This window comes from Anguilla anguilla, chromosome 2 (genome assembly GCF_013347855.1).
Source record: "Anguilla anguilla isolate fAngAng1 chromosome 2, fAngAng1.pri, whole genome shotgun sequence".
Lineage (NCBI taxonomy): Eukaryota > Metazoa > Chordata > Actinopteri > Anguilliformes > Anguillidae > Anguilla > Anguilla anguilla.
Window position 1 is genome coordinate 11,091,436 of NC_049202.1, and position 6,242 is coordinate 11,097,677.

Here is a 6,242-nt window from a genome sequence, read left to right on the forward strand (position 1 = left end):
GTGCTCCTCGCGCCTGAGTGAAACGGGCTTTTCCCATAGAATTCAGATGACGTCATGGACGCACTGAGATGAACAGTATATGCTAAAAATGGACAAATGAGGTATTAAGTCAATAAACTATTGAATATTAAAAGTGATTTTTTATTTTTTGGCATTTGTACATACGTAGAATTCAACTACTACTTGAACTAACTAGTAATTCATGTTACAAATTTCCATGTGTTGCATGATGTTGATTGCATTAAAATTCCATAGCAATATATAATTCCCGATGTACATCATCGCAACGGCTTAAATAAGGGCATTAGATTACGTGACCTGTGATTTGCGGTTATACAGAAATGGGCATCGTACATTGTATATTTGAAGTACAGTAGCCTGAAGATATGCATACAGAGGCGTGTGTGTGTGTGTGTGTGTGTGTGTGTGTGTTGGCTGTAAAGATTCATGGATGAGCTTAAAACCACTTCGTAATATTTGGCATCCATGGTTTTATTTTGACGGTGGTTGGCATAACTGAAATATAACTGACAATTCATGTTATATCCACCAACCATATGCTACTCTATGGCCATCTTGTGGCGACTTAAGAAAATGCCAGTTGTGATTCATGAGAGTGAGTGTGAGTTATATGTGTTTCAATTTAAGTTACTTTGCTATTTAGCATCAGCCAGGTCATCAGCTACTCACATCACTGAGAATTATTAAGTTGTTTTTAAATTACACTTCTGTAGTGCAAGTATAAGAGAGCTTTCAGTATCTAGTCTTGATTCTAGGCTCTTGATTGCATCTGGAGTCTGTTTTTGGCAATAAGTCAGCATAAGGACCAGAGTTGTGCCAATGAAAGTCAAGGAAGCCATTATGAGAAAAGAAAACAGTCAGAGACAAAGGCCAAACCTTAGTCTTACCAAAATTAACTGTTTGGAACCTCATCAAGAAGAAAGAGAGCACTGGTGAGCTCGGTAATTGCAAAGGGACAATGACGTCCATAACAAAACACAAAATGGAAATGGAACAAATTCAACACATTTCTCTCTCCCTTCTCTTTGGCGAGACAAAGACTTTTTTTCTTACTCTCTGTCTCAGTTTCAGAGAAAACTTGAAATTGTATCGGTGGCGTTACCTCCTCGAAGTTCTAAGCCCATCATTTCCATTACCATGCCCACCCTAAAGAAATTACACTTATTGTGAGAGGCATTTTGAGTATTTTGTTTTGTCTGCTTACACAGCCTCAGCAAAATGGGCAATGCGGATAACAGACTAATCCAGCGCAGTTTGAAATAAGCAACACAGACTAATTTTAATGCAACAGTGCATTGAAACAATATAAAAGGGATCTAAAGACAACCCCCAAGATTTACGTCAGATGATGTTCCCATTCTTAAGTTTAATAAGACCATAAGAGCTAATTCTATGTAATGACTCCAATGAGCTGTATGGGAGAAGTGGGGTCATTACTGATTGTGCCATCTTGATGTTTTTGAATGATACTTTAGTTTTTTATGATTCATTTGTTATACCCCAGGTTTCATGAGAAGATCTTTGTTTCTTATGTTCTTGAAGTGTAAATAGTGCTATCACAGAGGGTCCTTTGGTTACGATTGATCATTTAGGTCATAGGAGTGTTGTTTATCCTAAATGTTAAAAATGTGGGCCACAATGGCATACTTGATTCCCTTTCCTTATTGAATTTAGCCACCCTTGACCTGTCAGCACATTATGGCTGAAATAAATAAATGTCTGGCAACTTCTACTGCAACGGTGGACAAATGGAAGGAAGTATATGGATTTGTGCCTGGTTCGAGAGAGAATAGCTGGCAGTATGTTCCATGGATGGGGGAAATAATCCAATATCCACAAAGCAAATAGGCACTGTCTTGAAAAATAAAGTGGCCATAAACCCTTTAAATTGTTGATTAAGCTGTTTTAGACAAGCCTCCTTCATTGAAGCTCATTGCCTCCAGTTCAGAGACAAATGGTCTGGGGAGGAATTAATAATTTTTCTTCAAAGAAACCAAATCATTTCTCATATCTGATTGCCTGGAACACAGACTAAGCCGTGGCTCCACCAGATTAGGGAAATCATTGCACATTCATTTTTGTGAGTAAGACACAAAATGCATTGTTCCTTCTTTGAGTTGACCGAAGGAGGCTTCGATAGTAGCGTGAAAATCATTTGCATTGAATCTCGTGATAGCTTCACTGCAGTTATTGTTCGTTCTCCTGACTTGCAAATTATGAAAACATCTTTGATTTAGCAGATTAGGATTCATGCACATGAAATGAGTCAGTCGGTGATTCAGTCTATTTCCGCCAAAAAATTATAATAATTGAATGTGAATTTTTCCCTCGGTGCAAATATCCAGAAAACCAAGAAATTACTTTAATTTAAAGTAATTTTTAGGTCTTTCCAAAGTGGCGCTATGTTAAATAACCCAAATAGACTATGAAGAATATAAAAATATACAGAGCTGTAGGACACTAAACTACAGAGGTGGCCACATAGGTCTTAATTCACTGCAAACATTTTACAACCACACCTGAAAAAAGACAACATGCAGTAGCTGAGATGATTATTGATCAGCCTCAGTTGTGCACGCGTGCAGCTGTCCATGGTCCTGAACACCTCCCAAGCTTTGGAAAACAACAGGAACCACTGGGGTTTAAAAAGGTCGAGTAGCCTTTTCTGTTCACCGGGTCTGATCTTTCTCCTTAAGTGAAGACATTTTTTTATCATGAGAGTAGAGGCAGATGTACTTCTGGCACTTCATATTTCTGATCACCGAGCATCTGTCCTTAACAATAGCAGTGGTGCCGGGCGGAATAACGCTTTTCTGAAACGTAATTCCGTATTGTTAGGAATCAGTGATTCGTGTACAGGTGACATACGTGTATTCCAGAATTTGTTGAATTCGCCTCCTCTTTCATCCAGTCAGGTGATCGTTTATATTCCCATAGTCCCACTATGGAAGTGAAGCCGCAGATTTCATGCAGAAAGATGCATCTCCAGAGCCAGACGAGATTCCTCCTGAGCTTTTATTAGCAGTGTGGGACTTGGAAAGGCCACTGATGCTGAACGCCATACATTATTCTCCAGGAACCTGTCCTTTCCACGGATACTGGAATACCGTGGGCTTAAGAAATAAGCAGAACAAGCTATAATGTTTCAGATGGGCTGTCAATTTAATTGAAAGTTCGCACTGAATATTTGGGTACATTTTTCAACACTCATTAGCTAATGTTTTATGGGTGTATCATGAGGGTGAAAACAATATCTGCTAGGTTATTCTGAGTATTGCAGTGAGTTTGAGTTTGTAGATTACATCACATTACAATCACTGGCCTCATCCAGAAAGATGAACAGTAGTGGAGATCTGTGCTACTCTCAGGAATAGAATAATGCTGAAGGTGGAGAGGCCCATTCATGATCAATAAGTGTAATGTTTACTGAACAAACAACAGTGAACTCCATAATGTTTGGATTTGGAACAAAGACATTTTTTCTTGATTTGGATCTGTACTCCACTATTTTACATTAGCAACCAAACAATAAACATGTGGTTAAAGTGAAGATTCTCAGCTTTCATTTTATACATAGCCCCCCCCCCCCCCCCCCCCCCCTCCACATTTCAGGGCACCATAATGTTCAGGACAAATTGTTTCACAGGTATTTCTGAATTAGTCCTGTGTGTTCAATTGCTTCTGTAGTGCAAGTATAAGAGAGCTTTCAGTATCTAGTCTTGATTCTAGGCTCTTGATTGCATCTGGAGTCTGTTTTTGGCAATAAGTCAGCATAAGGACCAGAGTTGTGTCAATGAAAGTCAAGTAAGCCATTATGAGAAAAGAAAACAGTCAGAGACAAGGCCAAACCTTAGTCTTACCAAAATCAACTGTTTGGAACCTCATCAAGAAGAAAGAGAGCACTGGTGAGCTCGGTAATTGCAAAGGGCCAGGTAGGCTGAGGATGAATTGGGCACAATGACGTGCATAACAAAACACAAAATGGAAATGGAACGAATTCAGCACATTTCTCTCTCCCTTCTCTTTGGAGAGACAAAGACTTTTGTTCTTACTCTCTGTCTCAGTTTCAGAGAAAACTTGAAATTATATCGGTGGCGTGACCTCCTCGGAGTTCTAAGCCCATCATTTCCATTACCACGCCCACCCTAAAGATGGTTGCAGTGGATGAATCCCGTGTGATTATATGTGCGAAGTAAGTTTCGATTAGCGCTTCAATTGGTAAACTCGTATCAAAGTGCTGGTTATTCAGTTGGTGAACACCGTGCTGGAGTAGAATCTTGACACGGTGGCACCTAGTAAAAGCACCTGTTGTGTAGGCTAGTCCATTGTCGGGGGGTTGTACTGAGATGAAAATGGCCCGAACTGATTTCTTGACTGAGTCGATTTATTTATTTATTTATTTATTCGAATTTTAACAACGCCCAAATATTTAAAAAATTCGTGGAAGGAGGGTAGCCTTAAATTACATTTACTGCGTTGGAGTCATTTTCATTATGAAGTCCCCAAAGCGCAATGGCTTCGTTCCGGCTAGTGTTAAGAGAAACTCTCACTCACTCTCGGCATGTGTTTGTTTAATTGAGAAACTTGGTGCTGACTTCTGAGCGAATTTCATGAAAGAGATGCGGAAAAAATATCCGAATCCCAATAATACTGGGCAAATTCGGGAGGAGAAAACATTATCTGCCGATATAGCAGCAGGGAGACGCATTATCCGAGTGTTTCCGAATATGGTAGCTGTTTGTATTCGGCACCAACGCTATAGGTATAGCATCTAAAAATACTTCTAAAAGTGAAAAGGCACAATACCATTTTTAACTTTTTCAATTAGTATCACCCTGTTTGTTGGAGAATCAACACGGTAGTTAGGTTGATGAAACAAACTAACAAAGAACGTAGAAGGCTTCACACATCTCTCCCAAAAGAGTTAATTGGGCAATTGCCCAAGCGCGTTTCGGTCCGTGGCCGCCTTGGGAGGGTTCTACATTTTCAATCTACATTTTCAACCATTAAAAGACTATGGGTGATACCTACAAGTCTGTGCGTCAGAAAAGCGCGTTTGTGATATGGTCTATCTGTCTCGCTGCGAGATTGCTGTGGTCATATGCGCTAGAGTTCTGTTACAAAATGTTGTACGTAGATACATACGCGCTTCGTTTGGCAGCGATTTTCTAAGATAATTGAGTCATAGGGGGCGCCCAAACTGATTCTTCACCTTTCACCCTTTCCCCTTCCCCCATTCCCATCCTAATACCCAAGCACCACTATGTAATTGGTCACAGTATAAGTGCTATATAGTTTAATTGTATATTCCGTTCAGTCCCGTTTACATCTAAAATGTTCATGTAACATTTTGGTGCTTTTTAACATACCTTTTATTTGTTACATTGCTCCCTTAAAAACCATCTGGACAGCTTCAGTTGTAGGCCCTCATTATGGAATTTCAACATGAAGATATGCACAAGGTTATCAGGAAAATGCTGACTGTTTCATACTTTATATGGAGTATTACAAGTAGCCTGCTTGAGGGGTTGATAAGCTCCTGATACCATTTGTTGCCTTCTACGTCGTCGACACCACTCCCACTAAAAAAGGTCTCTGATCGCCTAGAGAGAAGTTATCTTTGGACCATCCTGGAAGGTTTGGGTTTTGAGCGTTTTTTGATTGATATGGTTTGTGCACTGCTGCCCAATGGCTTATGCTAAGGCTAATTTTTTATGGACCTCATAGTTCTCTTTGAAAGATGGTACGCAAAATTGCAAAAAAAAAAACTTTCTCCAATACATCTCCAATCATTGGAATCTCTTACACATGTTGTTAGACAATGCTCTGATATTAAGCATATTCAGATTAAAGTCTCTATAATTGGTCACTATAATTGACTATTCTTCATCTGCTGAAATCAATTTCTCATATATAAGCTTTATTTGCCTAATTGAGCTTTTCCTGCCTTCAGTCTGCATATGTCAATATTAAACTTTACTTGAATCTTAGTTCCAATGCTAATAGTTTTAATCCACAACTGATAATAATATGGATTTGGCTACATGGTTATTGAACCCTACTTTACATGAGTATTTACATGGATCTTCTGTAATTAAAATGAAAGTAGCCTCACATTCATTAATTTTATATAATCTATAAATGCATTGTTTCAAACCACATTATTTTGTGAAGTATATTAATTATTATTAAAATCTATATGAACAACAAAAGGAAAACAT